Source organism: Podarcis liolepis (assembly GCF_965112155.1).
Source record: "Podarcis liolepis genome assembly, chromosome: 10".
NCBI classification, from domain to species: Eukaryota; Metazoa; Chordata; class Lepidosauria; order Squamata; family Lacertidae; genus Podarcis; species Podarcis liolepis.
In genome coordinates, this window is record NC_139562.1 from 40,300,836 (window position 1) to 40,320,046 (window position 19,211).

Here is a 19,211-nt window from a genome sequence, read left to right on the forward strand (position 1 = left end):
CAAGTGCTGCCATCTGTAGAGGACCTTTGTTAACAAAGCACATAGAATACTTCAGATCAAAACTCCAGAGACCTGCTGCCCTTCAGTACAGGGCAGGAGAGAGAACCAGTGTTACCAGGCATATGGCAGCTGTTTATATCCTTCTTTATATTTTTGAGGATCTCTGTATGCAAAATGCTCCACAGTGGGCAATGAGAGTCCTTGTTGCAGTTCCGGTACTCAGCCACTGCATTGCTTGCTATTGATACTCAATGGCCTGGAAGCTCAGCAGTTGAACTCACAACTGCAGGCAAATAGCTTTATCTGCTCTACAGAGTTGTGACGATAGAAGGAGATTAGAATTGTAAAGCACTTTATACATTGAGATAGCCGGGGATGATTATTGTTTGGGTGGCACTGGAATGAAGATAAGACTGCTTACAGAAATGTCACATTTCCCAAAACCAAGTTCTGCATCTTGAATAATTCATTAATAGAGTTTGAGATCTTTACTCACCTTTTTCGTTGCAGGATCTCAAAATGTTTTAGAGGCATCACAACCTTCAAAGTGTGCTGTGCCATCTAATATTTATGCTCTCTCCTCTTTCTGAGCTCAACATTATTAACCCACACCCAAAACACTGATATTATGCAATGCTTTCAAAATGTTTGGCAATGGTTTTTAGAGGGTTATAAAATATTATCATGCTTTGCCTGATTTCATGCTGAGGGCACTTCATTGTTTATACTGCCTTTAAACTTCTTTGCATTCATATTTCCCCCACCTACCCTGTGTTAATAGGTTCGTTTTTTCACAAACCAGCCGTATTTTTAGAGTCAAAAGCATTATGAAAGCCAGGTTAAACAGCTCCTTGCTTTGAAGCAAGCTGGAATTATTAAAGGAACTCATCATGGGCAGAGTTGCTTTAACTCAAGCAAGAGAGATTAAACTGTGATCCACAAACTACCTGAAAGCCAGCAGCTTTAACACCAGTGGGATGGCAGCAAGTGAACAAATGTAATGTTATGGTACTGGGTTGCACATCAATTTGCTCCAACAGAAATAAAGCAATTTCATATCCCTTTTATCTCAATGGCCCAATCTTCTGAGTCACCGTGTCAGCAAACAAATGTCCAGGGTTAAGTGTCAACACCAGCTCTGCTGGCTTAAGATGTGCCTCTATTCCGGAATCACAATTTTTCTGGAATTTCACTCAGATGAAGGAGCATGTGTAGCTGACACTACACAAGAGTTGTAGTAGCATAGTGAATGCCTGCTGGGACGAAAAGATCTTCATTCTTAAAGAAATCAGCCCTCAGTGCTCACTGGAAGGACAGAGCATGAAGCTGAGACTCCAATACTTTGGCCACCTCATGAGAAGAGAAAGCTCCCTGGAAAAGACCCTGATGTTGGGAAAGATGGAGGGCACAAGGAGAAGGGGATGACAGAGGATGAGATGGTTGGATAGTGTTCTCGAAGCTCCCAGCATGAGTTTGACCAAACTGCGGGAGGCAGTGGAAGACAGGAGTGCCTGGCGTGTTCTGGTCCATGGGGTCACGAAGAGTCGGACATGACTAAACGACTAAACAACAATAAAATAGGCTAGACATCCAGTAGGGAGTGGCCCTGTCTGACCTCAACTGCATGACTAGGGGTGGATGAATTTGTTCATTTAAGTTTCTTCAGTCTGTCCCATTTCCACATCAGTGTTCAGATTTTTCCAAACCCTGCAAGAAAATCCCCCACACATTTCTCCTGACATATGCATGTTTGCATGGAATGCTTGTACACATTATTGCAAGCAATTTTCCTAACTGAATTGTTTTCACTAATACATGCATTTTGCTGTGCACAAATTTTTGTATCCATTATTTGGTTGACGATAAATAACAAAATTCAGAGAAGTGAGAATTTCTCAAGAAAGCTGTAGTTTTCATTTTGGTTTGGACAGTGTGAATCAGGTAGGTTTGCATTAAATGTCAGTCAAAGTCATTTCTCCCCATCCATATGCAGCGCATAGAACTAGAGCCGGAGAGATGTGACAAGGATGAGACTAAAGGTGGTTCCTCTATGAAAAATTCATTTCTGGTTCATTCACAGAAATTATATTCCATATATGATCCGGGTGGAATAGTTTTCAAAAAATATGAGAAGGTTAACATAACTGCTATATGCTTAGAAACCAAAGGGAACCTATAAAATGGGTGTAACATTTTTGTGGGCCTGACATCAAAGGAACAGGCTTATATCTTAGTACTTTCCCACCTTATGTGGAGACTGCTTAGAGACAATGAGCCCATCAGGTCTCATTGACCAGTTCCATCCTCATTTAAGATGGAAGGCAACTGGTGGTCCTGGTCCACTATTAGAGAACTGGTCCAGTGAGTCCCTGAGGAGCAGAAGGGCAAGGCAAGGCACTTTGTAATCATCTCTCAGTGAGTTGGTAACCACAGTGTGTTGGGAATTGATCATTTTGCCGGGGGACGTGATATAGAACAGGGCTTATCAACTTTTCTGGGCCAGTAAGCATGTTTGGAATTTTGAGAAAGTGCTGTGGAAACCAGTCACAAAATGGCTGACACTGGGCACGTGGCATAATGCAAAATGACTGCCATGGGGGTATGTCAGGAGAGCATGAGCCAACGCAAATAGGAACTGAGCAAGAAGAGTAAACAGTCTCTCATGCACTGTGGATTTTTGAGGGAATAATCACTGAGACTTTTGTGGGTGCCATAGGAGGTACTGGTGGGCACGCTGGTGCCCATGGGCACTGTGCTGCCATCCCCTGTTGTAGAGTGTCTCAGCATGGTGTGTTTTAAGGTGAAAAACACCAGGGTTAAGATTATGGGAGAGAAACACACATTCTGTATGTACTGGAAACACAGAAAGATTTGTTTCAGGATAGTTAACGGATGGAACTGTTGAAATATGCTGAGAGTGCTGGACTTGGGCACAACCTAAGACAGGGGTCAGCAACCTTTTTCAGCTGTAGGCTAGTCCACTGTCCCTGAGACCATGTGGTGGGCTGGACTATATTTTTTGGGGGAAATGAACGAATTCCTATGCCCCACAAATACTCCAGAGATGCATTTTAAATAAAAGTACACATTCTACTAATGTAAAAAGACGCTGATTCCTGGACTGTCCACAGGCCGGATTGAGAAGGTGATTGGGCCGCATCCGGCCCAGAAGCCTTAGGTTGCCTACCCCTGTCCTAAGACAATGTTGTAACCATTTACCCTGTTCTACATGCACTGTGCACCACTGTAAGGCCATTTCTGAGCATCTGGATGCACTGCTGCCTTGAACGGCTTGTCAGCATTTCTTTTTTAATTCTCCTACTGGAGACTTCATAATTAACCACGTTAATTTATTTTGTGATGCTTCTTGGCATGCAGAGTTACCCATCAGATGCAGAATTTCATTCAAAAGTTAGTCTTGAGCTACCTAGCGATTTTGAATTAATGGGACATTGGCAGAAAACTGCAAGGGTTGTTTGTTTTCTTTTGGCTTTTCGCTGACTTGAAGGACTATTTTTGTGCTCGAGTCACTTGCAGTTTTTTGAAAACTACAACACTAGACAAGTTTACTTTGGCACCTGTCACCAATATGTACAATTCGTTGGAAGAATCTTTCTCATCTAGTACACTGGAGAGCTGACAGTTTTCAGCTGTGCTGTAGGGCTGTGCACCAGATTCAGCTGTGTCCTGAGCCAAATTGGGCTGATTCAGAGGGCTCTGGGTGGAGGCAGTCCTGACCCACCAGCACCTAAGCCTCCTCCTATCACTCAGGAGCCTTTGTCCCCTGTGAATGTGAAAGTAATTCTAATGCTGGACCAGCCCTGTTGTTGCTTCCATTGCTGTATTCCATTGGAGAGACACCAGGACAAATGAGCTTTGCAGAGGCAGCTGACTCAAAGGAATGTCTGTTTGCTTGCTCATCTCAGAACTCTTCTCCTCCCTTCAAAGGAAAGGTGCAGGGGGTGTGTTGCTTGTTGGAACAATGCATTACTCTCAGATTAGCAATGCATCCAGCCTCATGAATGTGCTGAATCCTATAACTCATGACTTATGTGCCAATATGATTATGCATTACAGCTTTTTGCAGAACTGGAGCTGTGAGTTCAAGTTCTTCACTATTAACTGGGGAAGGCCAGAAGTGTCTCATTTACAGTGGTACCTCTAGTTACGGACTCGATCCATTCCGGGGTGCCATTCGCACCCCGAAAAGTCTGCAACTAGAGAGCCACCTCTGCACACACACACAGTGCGATAGAGCACTTCTGCGCATGCGCGCATGGTGAAGTCTACACTTCAGGGTTTCCCCCATTTGTATCCTGAAAAAATGCAGCCAGAGACTGATGTAACAAGAGGTACGACTGTAAATGCTTTAACCATGTGCCAGTCAATATGACTACAGCATCTGCACGGCAGCAACACGTCCATTGAGCTGATGCACTGCTCTCCAATGTTGCATCAATACTTTCACCTGTAGAGAAAGTGGGTGTGGCTTGGCTGGTACAGCCTTGCAGGTCAAATGGAGAGTCCTAACAGGCCTGATTAGGTGCTCCCAGAACTGCATCTGGCTGATCCCAGGCCTCAGAACCTAAGTGTGAAAGTCTCTCCACCTGATTCTGAGATAGAACTTTCTGCCACTCTTAGTCCTAAAGCATGGAACAAAAGAAAAAGGATGTAGGTGCCGATCAATGATGCATAACTAGATGCATAATTGAAGGATATCTAGAGATAACAGACTCAATAATTGATATTGACAACACTAATAAATAATAATAATAATAATAATAATAATAATAATAATAATAATTTATTTCTACCTCGCCTTTCTGGTTGGGTCTCCCCAGCTACTCTGGGCGGCTTCCAACAAAAGATTAAAAATACATTAAAACATCAGTCATTAAAAACTTCCCTAAACATGGTAAATGTTTTGGGATACCTAGTAAGAATAAATAACATATGCTGGTTAATAATATTACCAAGAGGAATAATTTGTGATCATTTTTTGGACAAAATTTTTTTTGACAGAGCCAGGCTTATTGTTTATAAATGATAACATTTACACAATTATATTCTGACTTTATTCTTTTAAAGAATTTTTGAAGTTTCTATTTTGAACTGTTATACTCATTCCAGAGATGGGTACAAATACAATGGTTTTTATTTTATCAATATGTGAATGTGACTGACAAAACAAATGCTCATGCAGCTCAGGAGGGGAATTCTCTGGGGCCTGTCAAAGAAGACTGAATGAGGCCAACGCAATGTGGTTCTGCTTGCCCTGCCAGGTCACTTAAACCCGTCAGTAACATTTTGTTACTCAAAATGCCAGGAGGATCGGAAAGTTTCAATGAAAGGGGTTTGATGTTTGGCACTTCTCCACACCTTAATATTCTTTCCACTAACCCAAATCGTTGAGAGTGCTACCTTTAGTACCTGCACATTGAGCAAAAGAGTTGGTGGCTGTGAGCTTTCATATTGCTAGCATTTTTTGGTGTTACTGTTTAGGGGTAGATTGCTTTTTGAACTCTGACAGATATTTATTAAAAATGGAGCAGGCATTGTTTCAGAACTTATTTTAGATACGGCCTTGAAGTTATTTTAATATGTAACTACATATTAAAACTATTTGTAGTTTATGTATGTAACTATTTTAATATGTAACTACTACTACTACTACTACTTATTATTATTATTATTATTAACCACATATTTTAACTCATTTATGTTTTGGAAAATTCAGTCAGTGTGTTTTTAACATTTGATTTTTTTACAGCATTTTTAATGTATACATAATGTATTTTATGTAAACTGCTTAGAGGTTTTGATGATTAAGTTGTATATAAATGGCACACAAGTGGTATATAAATCCTGTTATTGGTTTTGAAGAAGCCAAATGCCCAATTTTATTAATTTATTTATTATTACATTGATGTTCCAACTTTCCCATAGGACCTCAGGATGGTGTGCTTGGTTCTCCCCTTCCTACTGTATCTTCCCTGTAACCCTGTGAGGTAAATTCAGCTGAGGGTCTATGGCTGTGTTAGCACATAATACGAAGCCAAACCATGGCTTAGCTTGAATGCTCAAATCCACTGGCTTCTGAGGAGGAGCTCTCTCTCCCTCTTTGCTCTTCCACAGACGTTTTAGGCCACTGCATGGCTCTACAGCCACAGCAGCTGCTGTAACTCTCCAGTGGTTTGACTTCACCCTTGAAGGTACACTCTTCCATTGTCACTCCCAAGATAGGCCAACAAAAAAGAGGTTTAAACCATGCTTCAACATGCCATCTCACCTCCTTAACCATGATCTGTAGCTATCGTTCAGTTTACCATGATGTAGATGTCCATGATGTACCATGTCAATGACTGCCACAGTCTCCTCATAAACTTCAAAGCTGAATGGGGATTTCTACCTACACCATTCAGCCTCTCTTTCCTGTGTTGATAGTTTTTCACTGAAGGATTTACTTGGTACAGAGGTTGAATATTGGCAAGTGGGCCAATTCCTGAAAGTTTGCATAATAACAATGACTTTTAAAAAATGGACAGGAAATATTTGCACTTTTCTTCTCTTAAGGCTGTAAAAGCCTTGGATTACACCTTTGATTCCTGCTTTATAGCAGCCTTTTAGATGAACTATGTGACTGCCATTTCACTCCAAAGTGTCTTAGTTACGCTAAACAGCCTTCTTTCTGAAAGAAGCTTTCAGGTGTGTGGCACATTATTAGGGAGCATTTTCCTCTGCCTCCTCTTTTGTACACCACTCAAAACATACCCTTTCTATTCCCCCATTAAAGAAGCACGTTTAAATCACTTGCAGCACAGTCTTCTGTGAATCTACTCAGAAGTAAGCACCACTGAGTTCACTGAGACTTACTCTCAGATGACTGTGTATACACTGGAGCCTGAGACTGTGCTAAGCCTAGTGCCCAATCCGCCATCAACCTTCTGTGACTTGAAATAAAATGAAAGCTCATGTACAACTCTCATTTATTTCAATTGGTAGTGTGAAAGTGGCAGTATTGGAGGCAGGTGAGTTTAAAAATATTTCTGCGCCATCTTTCCATCCATCAAGATCCACAAGGCTGGCATAGCAACAATGCAAAGCAAGCAAATAAAACACAGTAAATCACCCTAAATAAGAAAACCAGAGCAGAAGCAGCAATAAAGCAATGGTGTTAAATGAGGAGGTGTTAATGAACAGTTATTCCAGATTCAGTGGTGCTATCAGGGCAAGACTTTGGGGCAGATGTTGTCAAGGATGAGCTGGGACCCGCTAGACGGAGCAGGGTTGACGTACTACATGTTGAAGTAAGTAGCAAAATGCACATTGCCATTTAAATGCTGAGGGAGGGACATAAGGCTATTAAGTCTAATTACCTAAGTGCACCACTGAACAGATTTCATCCAAAGCCTTTTAAACTATGGGTAGGCAAACTAAGGCCCGGGGGCCAGATCTGGCGCAATCGCCTCCTAAATCTGGCCCGCAGACTGTCCAGGAATCAGTGTGTTTTTTCATGAATAGAATGCGTCCTTTAATTTAAAATGCATCTCTGGGTTATTTGTGGGGCCTATCTGGTGTTTTTACATGAGTAGAATGTGTGCTTTTATTTAAAATGCATCTCTGGGTTATTTGTGGGGCATAGGAATTCGTTCATTTTCCCCAAAAAATATAGTCCAGCCTCCCACAAGGTTTGAGGGACAGTGGACTGGTCCCCTGCTGAAAAAGTTTGCTGACCCCTGTTTTAAACCATTGCTATTGTAAAGGTGTTCTCCGCTCTGACTACTGAAATTCCTCACAGAAAACAAACTCCAGAAAGTACTGTGGAAGAATTACAAGAGGGAGAGACTCCAGTGTGAAAACACTAAATAAAAACATACCAGGAGATTTGATTCCATCCTTCTAGGCATGAGGAGGGACAGTGGCTTCCTGCCACGCTACAGATGTCTATCTACATAACAATGCAAGGATGATAGGGTTATCCCATACTACTGCTGTTGTGAAAGGCCATTTAACTGTATTGCCACATAGCACTGTTTTTGTATTTTATTACCATCTGACTTCACTGGTCACCATAGGTGCCAGCTTCCTGGGAACCTGGGTGCCTGAGCACTCACAAAATTCCCCATGAAGGGGCCGGGCACCCACAAATTTCAGTGCCAGGGCCAGGCACGCTTCATAGCACCCTTGGCCCCAGGCACCCATGGTCGCAGGGCCAAGCTGGCACTCCTGCTGGTCATGAACATGCTTATATACTTCCCAGTTGAGGATAATGCAGAGGTGCATCCAACTAGAGGTCAGGTGAGCAGTGATGTTCCACCACACCAGCCACTACTGCTTTAGCCCATTGAAGCTTATGCTGTAATAAGTGTTAAGTTTTTTAAGGTGCTGCAAGACTGTTGTTTTGGCTTCAGAAGGCTAACATGGCTCTACCTCTCTAGAGGAGGAGGGAAACCCCCATTACATGCTGACTGGGATAGAATTGGTTCAGATGATTGATCGGCTGCCTTACCCCTTGTGCAAAGAGCTGCTTACAGTGTTTGTCTCAGAGGGATGCGTGCGCGCAGAATGGCTGGAGGCAGAACTGTGACCTTACGCAACTCTGATCCTCCAATGTATGACTCTGCCAGCTGACAGATTGTGTGGGATGACTCTGGAAGACATTGATGTCAGTATTCTAAAATTGGAACAGGCATTTTCTTTTCTTCGGCGCCCTCCATTCATCACTGCTTTCTTGTTACATCAAAATAATCTGTGATTTAATTTTTAATTTATTTTTTTACCCAGATGGTTTTAATGTGATTAGCAGTTCCAGTTTTTAAATTGGGCTAATTACATTTTCCTGTTGACTATCTGCATGCTACTTTCTGAAATAGCCCTTTACATTCTGAGAAATGTGTATTTTAGGGCAGCCCCCAAGCTTTTAGGGTGAGTGCAAAGTAGCAAAGTTATCAGTGACAAGTAAGTGTGTGCACAGTGGAGCAGTTACATAATTTTAGACTCTATACTTAATTGGGGTGTGTGTGCGAGGGAGAATCTTTAGGCAGTCGTGTGCGCTAGATTCGCTTCAAAATGTGGTAAGCTAGCCCACATTTTAAAGCCCTCTTGCTAGTTTTGCTGGGTGGGATCTTGGGCTTCTGCCTCACAGTCCTGCCTTGACAGCACCACAAAGTGTGGGTAAGGACAGCTTGATATGCTCTGTGTTTCCAAATCTGAAATAATCTCTGGAAACAGGCATAGATTGTCTCATTTGAAAGGTGAGATACATTAGTGCCATTTCCCCACTGCAATTAGACCCGTTGGAAGCCACTGCATGCAAGGCTTATGGCATATAAAACATTTACGCCGTCCATCAAATATCTCCCTAAATGGAATTTTTTGAAAGTAACGTATGAAATATCCCAGAAAAGACAAAGGAGGAGCCCAAAGGCAAGACGGGCTCCTTTTGAAGGGAGCAGATGCACCAGCAATTAGAAATCCACAAATGAGAGAAAGGGAGCATCTTGAGGAAATTACTGGTTATCAACAAAGCAACTGAAAATGAATATCCATGTTCAGGAGGGGAAAGTGATATATGAAGACAGGATGCTTTTTTTTAAAAGGAGAAACTGCCTTGTAAATGTTGTGGATCTGAAAGTAGCATAGAGGCATACTCAAATTTGTCTGTCGGTCAAGTATATTGCTGGTTATTGCAGCCATGTGAAATTATTGCATTCAGAAGTGGCTTGCTGGGTGAGGTGGAACTGCTATGCTAGCTTCCTAGCAGGTGGGTCACTTTTGCTTACCAGGAGGGGGAGAGGGAGGACCCTGTAATAATATAGTGGGGTCAGATGTAGTTTTCCTGTCAAGCTTCATTCTGCAGTGCTAAGTGTGATTCACATTGCAATTCCCATTTACCTTTGTATGCTCCAGTGTTCATAGAATACCATGGTAGCCATGACATTGCTGGCATGCCTACAAAATGCTAGGCTGTTTTATAAATGTAGCTAGCATGATTATTATTGTGCCCAAAGTAGCATAAAAGAATCCAAGGGCGAGAGAATCAAGGAACAATTCCCCCCCCCCCTCCAAACAAGGAAGAAATGAGAGAGATCTTTCTTCAGAAGGCAAGGAACTGTAAGGAACAATGAAAAAAAATCAGTCTTATCAGTGATTGGGTGGAGTGAGGATGAGACAAAAGAGCTCATTGTAATGATCGGGACATAATATGTATGAAAAGGATGACTGTGTTTTCATTATGAATGAGCGATATAGAAATTTTAATATAGAAAGTGATTTATTATGTTGATCTAAGGCCCCATCTGTACTGTACATTTATACATTCACACCACTTTAAACAACCATGGTTTCTCCCAAAGAATATGGGAACTGTAGTTTGTTAAAAGTACTGAGTGTTGTTAGGAGACCCCTGTCCCCCCTCTCACAGAGTGATCTAATAGGCAATCCCTCTTCCTAAGGAACCCTGGGAATTGTAGTTTTGTGAGGGGGTCTCGTAACAACTCCCAGCACTCTTAACAAATTGCAAGTCCCAAGATTCTTTGCAAGAAGCCATAGCTGCTCGAAGTGGGATGATATTGCTTTAAATGTATAGGGGCATATGGAGCCTGATTCATTTTCACAACATAGCAAGGTGAAGCATGTTACTATTTTTCCCCACGTTAAAGAAATAAAAAATGAAGTCAAGAATTGTGAAATTGCTGGAGTCCATAACCAAGTTGGATAATCAACTCAGACATATAACAGCAAAGCCTAATAGTGGGCCACCTTGGCTTATCTGCTCTTATTGCCTAAACTCATCCCACAACAAAAAGGGCCTGGGGATAACTTGCTAAGGTGAATCACACAAGTGGTAGAAACATAGAAGGAGTAACCCAGAAATGTTCTTAAAATAAATCTTATTAATCTTTAATATGGTATCTCTAGTCTTCATAGATTTCAAAAATTCTGAAACTTACTCCATCATATCATGGTATTTTACAGGAAATTGTGAATGTTCACAGACCAGAAAGTGCTTCATTTCCATCATCTAGACTGAGAGACCTGTATCTGTTACTGGACTACAACTCCCATCATTCCCAGCCATTGGGCATGCTGACTGAGACTAGTGGGAGTTGTAGTCCAACAGCATCTGGTGGGGAACCTGATTGGCTGCCCCTGTCAAATTCTGTTTTAAAGGGCTTTCCTGATCAATTTTTGCTGATATAGCATTGCTAAAATTACCCAGACTATTTAGCAAGAAAACTAATGTTCTATCCCCACTCTTTGTTCCTGCTCTCTTGGACCCTCCATAGCTTTATTTTGACAAAATTCCTGTCTTCGGAGCACTTAAGAAAATAGAAGGCTCCAATTAAATTCATCTGCCAGCAAGTCACAAGCTAGAACAGACAGAAGAAATGAATACACCAGGGGACTATTTAAGAGCTAGAATTAAAGCATTCAAAATAGAGCAACGTTAGATAATCAATAAGATGGCAAATAAGTCCTCACTCATATAGTCAAATTATACATTTGCACACAATTTGGATTTCTGCCTTGCATTCTGGAGAGACATCTGACAAGAAAGAAGCTAAAATTATGCCCACAGCAGAAAATCACACCAGGAGACTAGATCCAGCTTTGCAGCATTCTGCCATAGTAATGACTATTTCAGCTGCTTTAAAACAGAGCCTCATATACACTGCACTAAGCATGCCACGTTGAGGCACACATAGTATTCCACACACATTTCAAGTAGGGAGGAGATTGCCTCCATCATGAGAAGTGAATAGGGCAGAACTTGTGCACAGAAAACTTCCATATTCGTATTGGGGCCTCCACACCCACAGCAGATCACTAAGTTAGATTTTTGCCATGTCCTGGAGTCTTTTAAAAATGTTTAAGTGCAGTATGGAACTGCAAAGATGACAGTAAACAATCATATGGGTCCTTACAGCCTTTGACTTAACTTTTTGAGAGCCAAAGCCACTTTATCAGATGTAGGAACATCATATATGATATTGGATGAAGGGCAGGTGGGTGTTGTTTGACCAAAATGGCATGAGGAGGGGCAAATGGGGAGGCGAGTGAACCAAATTTGGCCCAAGGAATGGAGGTTCTCTACCCTTGGGATATAATATCTGCAGCAGAATTATGCAAAGCAGAAACTATACAAAAATAAGGAACTGATGGAGGAGGAAAAAATAGAGTTCAGAGTTTATAACTAGAAAAGGAGGGGCTCACTGTCAACCCCCCCAGCCTTCTGACTATGCTGCCCCTCCTCTTTGCTTATATTGCCTGTCTACCTGTTTTGTTTGAACCTGCAAGCAGTGAGCAGATTGAGCAACACCCATTGTTCTCATGCACCCTTCCTGTGTACGGTTGCACAGACTGAGCCTAAAGAGTGTGATGGCCTGGGACCCGGGCTCAGACTCGGAACCAGAGGAGTCTCAATCTGCACCGGATCCTCTGCCTCAGGCGGCATCTGAACCAAGTCTGGGGCCTGATTCTGAAGAGCCCCAGTCTGCACAGGTTCCCCTGCAACAAGCACCAGCTGGGCCGAGTCAGGGGCCTGAGCCTCTCCTGGCTCCAGATGCGAGGATTACCTCGTTGCCCTCTGCTGGGCAATCACGTGCAGCTCTCCATTACCAGTTGGGTCAGGAGAGGCTGAGGCAGCCTCTGGGTCTAGTAACCCACCGACATCTCCCGAGCTGCAGAGACTCAGGTCTGAGAGAAGGAGAGACCTGAGTACTCGCAGGAGGAGTCCTCGCCTTTGGGCGAGACAGGGAGGTGAGTCACTGGGGGATCAGGACCGGCCGTTACCCCGACAGAGATAAAAGGCTGTCGGGCCCTGCCCCAGGTTGCGGGAGTAACATTGCTGCTTGCTGGAAGCTACCTGAGACCCTGTGCCTGACCTAGCCTGGTTTCCTGCCTTGAGACTTGCCTTGGCCCTTTTGGACTGACTCCTCGCAGAATCCTTGGATTCAGGACTGGACCTGGACTGCATTGCTCGGGTTAACCCCCGGGCCATCCACAGCAGTTGCTTCCAATGTTGAACAGCTCTTACCACCAAAAAGTTCTTTCTAATGCTTACTAATGGTTGTTAGCTATTACTTACCATGGTTATTAGTTATTGTGGGGTGTGAAACACAGAGCAGTCAAATACAACATTCCTAGAGTGGACATGTTTAGACATGAAGAGGGATGTTTGTCCAGCCAGTAGATAAACTTCCTGTTTCCTCCTGGGCTGTGACAAACTTCCTCTACATGTGACCAGAGGTGGGCGTGACTTTACCTGTACAGGTAACAAAAGCACAGGGCTGGCCACCACATCTCTCTCTTCTCCATTTTGCTTTCATTGAAGAAGCATCAGCCTGAGATGCCAAGAGAGGACAAAGGAACTATCTCCCTATGGGATACATTCCTGGTGTATATGTTTTGTAACTTTAGTCTGCCTTCTGGGATCTATCTGTGAACAGAATGAGTGAGTAAACTATTTTATACTTTTATACAAGACTCTGTTGTGTATATTCTTTTTAAAGAGGGAATAAAAGAGGAATTAGCAGGAAACTTATTTTAGAAGCTTAAGCATGCCTGGCAAACCTACCCACTGTGTAAGTTTAAAAGGGGAATGCTACTCTGCTAAATTGTAGAACTTGTTAACACAAGTTGGGAAGGATATAATTTAACAATATATCCTCTCCTGCCTCCCTGAACATTCCCACAGTTATTAAGAACATTTAACCCTTAACTTAATGCAGACAAGATGCTGCATTAAGTATGTCCAGACTATTGAGGGCTGCTGGTCTTTTATGTCAGTATCTCCACCTACAACTGCTAAACCAAATTAGAGATGTGAATGTCCCCGTCCCCCCCATGTTATACCACTTATGCCAAACTCCCCAGAAACTTTTACATCTACCACTCAATGAATTACTTATTTACCTAAATCTGTGAGAATGTGAAAACAGCTAAACTGGAATTATTCTGAGGCTGCTATAGATTTGGAGTACCCTTTTCTACTTTAGCAGCAGACCAAAATTTGTAATTCAAATTAAATTACTTACTCTGAAATTTATACAATAGGACAAGCTGTAAAACTTAATTACTGCAGTCCAAAAATCATTTTCAGGAGCAATTACTCATAGACTTAAATAACTTCCTTGGAACTTGATTATGTACAGGACTCTCAGGACCCTGGACAGCTCCCCCTTTCAGTCATCAATTGTATTCTCAACTGACCCCATAGCCTGGCAGCCTGTTAGAAGAAGAGGAGTTTGGATTTAGATTTGATATCCCGCCTTTCACTCCCTTTAAGGAGTCTCAAAGCGGCTAACATTCTCCTTTCCCTTCCTCCCCCACAACAAACACTCTGTGAGGTGAGTGAGGCTGAGAGACTTCAAAGAAGTGTGACTGGCCCAAGGTCACCCAGCAGCTGCATGTGGAAGAGCAGAGATGCGAACCCAGTTCACCAGATTACGAGACTACCGCTCTTAACCTTAGTCCCTTGGGCAGTAAAAGGGCTATGTTTGAAAGCCCACAGTATCAGATTTGGGCCCATTCTTTCTCAAACAGGTGGATGAAAGGCAGCCACATTCAGCTAATCCAGATATAAGTAGTCATGTAGCTGAAGTCGACAAATCAGGAGTAGGCTCTTGAAATTTACTTTCCCACCAGGTTGTAATTAAGATATGAGATTCCATTGAGAAGGTGGAAAAGATATGTATCTTGAACTCAGTAGGAGGGAGGAATATGTGAAAGAAGTCATTTGAAAATAGGCACTGCTTTGATGTATGCCGGGTAGCAAATAAGTGACAGGCCAGCTTTCTCTCGTGTTTCTTCGTTATTTCAGAGAGTTGCAGGCTTAATAGCAGGAGCCTATTTAACTCATATTAACTAGAACAAGTATGGATATGAATATTTCATGAGCAGCTCCTTTTCAAAACATTATGAAAAAAAGAAGAAATAAGCTGGATCACTCAGGCTGAATCTCCCCAACTAGGTACTCTCCAGAGGTTCTGGACTACAACACCCATCAGTCCCAGTCAGTATGGCCAATAGTCAAGGATGATGGGAACTGTAGTCCAAAACATGCGAAAGACAACAGGTTGGGAAAGACTGCTACCTCCCATCGCCCTGTTACTTGTTTGTTCTTTGTGGTTCAAATCTCTGTTCCCACCACAGCACCTGAAGCTGGAGAAAGGATTGGACTGAACTTGTATAGCTTTACATTTGGTTTACAATTATTTTATCAAAGAAAGACAGCTTGCGGTGAAGGAAAAAAACCATAGATGATTTGAACAATCTATTGCTGAATAAATCACAATAGAAATAAGTGAATTTCTATGGTTCCCCCCCCCAAAAAAAAATCCTATATTTTTCTTGAAATAACAACAACTTTCCAAAATTTGTATTCCTGGATCTGATAATGCTGCTGAACTGAGAATATCATGACAATAAAGTTACCAATTTCACAGAGTATAGTTTTGCAATCCTGATCTTCCATATTGGCTTAAAAATGTGTCCTTTCCTGAAAGACTCAAAAGATTTACTCCCATATAAAGACATTTGCCATCAAACTTTAATTTACAGTTGTGCCTGAAAATGTAATTAGAGGGGGAAATGCAAAATTACTTTTAAAGAAAGGTTAAAGAACCTAACTAGCTTGCCGTTAGAGCAGCAAGTGCATTGCAAATGGGTTTGACATCTAGCATAAAATTAGCTACAGGAAGCAGACGCTTTGCAGACTGCAAAAATTCTTATTACTCTTTGTCATAATGTTAAGAAGTAAAGAAAGGAAATCAGGCTTGGTTTTAAATAAAGCTAATGAAAATGTTGATTGTCTTCTCCTTCTGGAAACTTATCTACTGAATACAGGGGTGAGAGTGCACAAATTGGGAGGTCTAATTGCTGTCATCAATTTCACCAAACAATTCAGCAGCCGGGATCATTTGCAATAAAAGCTACAGTTCTGAGAACACTTACCTGGCAGGAAGGCCCACTGAAATTAATTGGATTTAGTTTGGAATACCCCTGCTTATGTTCAGATGAATACCTAAATGTCAATGTTACTTAACTGCACTGCTAAAAATTATAAAGAACATCTCTATGAAGCCCCTGGGAGTTTTTGTCAGGAGAACGGCCATCAAAATGCAAATAACACCCAGCTCTGTCTCTTGGTTCCATCTGAATTGGCAGAGACAATTGAGGTGTTAGGGCGGTGCTTGGAGGTTGAAATGGACTGGATGTAGCCAATAAAAGAAAGTTGAATCCTGAAAAGGCAGAGGTGTTATGTGTTCTAAGTTCCCATGGTGGAGAGATGGCCTGTTCTGGACAGCGCTGCACTCCCCTGGAAAGAGAAGGTCCATCGCTTCAAGATGGTCCTAGATTCAACACTGTCACTGAAGCTTCAGGTGGCCTCAGTGGCTAGGAACACCCTTCTCCAGCTCCAGCCAGCTATAGCCGCTTTTGGACATAAATGACTTTGCCACTGTACTCTGTACTCTATGCTCTGGTAACTTCCAGATTGGGTTATTTTTATGCACCTTTCGCTTGCAAATCGTGTGGTCTCTCCTTGAGCTGTGGTAAAGACGAAGTCTGATTAATCTGAGTCCATGCCACTAAAACAGGCATGTCCAAAATCCGTTTTGGGGGCCTAATCTGGCCTGCTGGTCGGTTTAATCCGGCCCTTGTGGCAGTTTATTTCCTGAGGTAAAATCCTAAAAAAACCTGAACAACTACAAGCTCAACCCTAAAAAAAAACCTCAGCAACTTCAATCCTAAAAAAAAGGTTGGTCCTTTGGTCGCCCCTCATGGCCCTTCACTTCATCAAATCTGGCCCTCTTTGAATAAAGTTTGGACACCACTGCACTAAAACAATTGTTAAAACTCTCCCAAATTCTTAAGTTTATTTGACTGGTTTTGTTGATGATGCAGTTCACAGTAATTTATATGAACGATACTGTATGTCATAAACAGTTTCACTAGTAAGTCCCTTGCTCTGAAGGTTGTAGCTATGGTGGGCGGCAGTAGTCAGTCATCAGGGATCCTCTGAGGTGTGAAACTGCTAACTTGTGCACACTATTGACAGTGAGCATCTGCTGTATACGCACAGACGTTTACTATTCCACTTGCTGCTAGTGGCTAAAACAGTCTGGATGAGTAAGTGGAAGCTTCTGTCTTCTCCCAACCTTAAGGGTTACAAAAGGAGAAGAGGCAATGCTCTGTCATAGGCTTATGTGTCAGAGTACATAGGTCACCTGAAATGAAAAAGTATTTGCTGTCCAGCAGAAAATCAGTAAAAAAAGTGGGGGAGGTGAGCCTTCTTTGGGAAGGAGTTCCACAACCTAGGCCAGGCACCCCCAAACTCGGCCCTCCAGCTGTTTTAGGACTACAATTCCCATCATCCCTAGCTAACAGGACCAGTGGTCAGGCATGATGGGAATTGTAGTCCCAAAACAGCTGGAGGACTGAGTTTGGGGATCCCTGGCCTAGGCCCAAATACTGAAAAGGCCGTCTCCCGTGTTCTAGAGCAGGGCTTCCCAAACTAGGGTCTCCAACTTTTTTTGAATTACAGTTTACATCATCCTTGATCACTGGTCCTGCTAGCTAGGGATGATTGTAGTCCAAAAAAATCTGGAGACCCAAGTTTTTGAAACCCTGTTCTACAGCATTTTAAAATGCACATTTAATACAAGATGTGGAAAAACTCCTAACCCCTTTTCAAATGTTTGTTATTTATGCAATATAATCACATGAGGGGAGCATGGGGACAAACATGATTGTGGGCAATGACTAGACAAAAAATGAGGGGATGTGGAATTGGTGCACTCATCCCTTATGCGATTATGCTACACAGATAAGGAACACCTGAAGCAGACTGCAATTTGATTATTAACAGTCTTACAATATAGGGAAAAGGCAAGAGTTGGAAGAGGCTTTCTCTCTACCATGAGCCTTTTTATCAGAGCATTCTTAGGTGCAAATGTAGAAATAAATAAATGGGCATGTGACCCATAACAGTTCTGTGGTTCTATGCTCTTTGCAACAAGTTAAGAAAAAGGTTACCTTGTATGCTTTCATTGAGATCTGGCTTTCCCCCTTCAACAAAGGAATCCTAAAGAACTAAAGAGACCCATTTATATGATAAGTATCACTTCCATGCCATAGGCACCTGAGAGACGCTTTACAGAGCACAAGTTGTGCTGGGGCTTAATCTGAAGGACAAACGTTCAATACATGCAAACTAGCCAAATGAAATAGCAATCTGTTGACAGAGATGAAACAATGCAAACAGAATCAAACTGAGAACAGCAAGCAACTGAAATAATAAAGGTAGACAAGACAAAATTAATGCAGCTAAGATATTCAGATTGCAAAAAAAACATTTACGAAACACTCAGGGGAACTCAGTGTTGGGGAATGATCCAAGTTAATCATAATTGTATTTGTTTTTCATTTGGCTACTTAAATGGTTTAATCCTTCTGTAACATGGCTGCTCTTTCAAGATAATGAATTTGTTTGCCACTGAGCTGTTACTTTCTGTTGTGTTCTATTTATTTGATGCTATCAGCAACTGAGAATGAAACTTAGATTAGATTCTGTTTCTTTACATGTCAATTTCTCATGGGCAATACCCAATTACAATCATACTCAGAGTAGACTTATTGAAATGAATGGACTTAAATTAATTGGTTTTAGTGGTGTGTTTCTGAATATGATTTAGCTGGATATGATCCTACGCATTGATATGCCAGTAGTTAATCGAATTGTATTCTAAACAACAACATTAGCCTTCCAGTCCTAAATATCTGCTTAAGCAGCAATTGTCCCTGTGGCAATTTTCTTTTCTTTTCTTTTTTTTACAGCTGAAATACCCTAGTTCAAGATTCCCTGCAGATGGAAACTCTCACTTCAACTGTTCATTTCAGTATTGATAATATCTAGAGATCTAGTTTGTACTGTAGTGTTTTTCACATTTTCAACTTCTGAATGAATACCACCAAGTGTCTTCTATGGTGTTATAGTCTCCCCCTCGCCAACTCTCTCTCTCATACCACTCTCAAGGTTGGTTTGATGACAATATGCAACTACTGAGGACAATAATATGGTACAAAGGAAAAGGTGCAGAAAAGGATAACTAAAGCCATCAATGGCATTGCAGTGTATGTTTATGCATAGGTTCTCAACATTATAGCCTCCACAGCCATGCCATGAAGGAAAGCCCAAAAATGCAAGC

The 19,211-nt window shown here is 41.9% G+C and overlaps 1 long non-coding RNA gene across 1 annotated transcript in view; it reads left to right on the forward strand.

Moving 5' to 3' along the window:
- Positions 1-18,919, forward strand: part of LOC310687708 — a 28,433-nt gene extending 9,514 nt beyond the window's left edge. Inside the window, exon 3 of the long non-coding RNA XR_014516554.1 lies at positions 18,841-18,919. This is a non-coding gene — a long non-coding RNA (uncharacterized lncRNA). The remainder of the gene's footprint in view (positions 1-18,840) is intronic.
- The last annotated feature ends 292 nt before the right edge of the window (positions 18,920-19,211 follow it).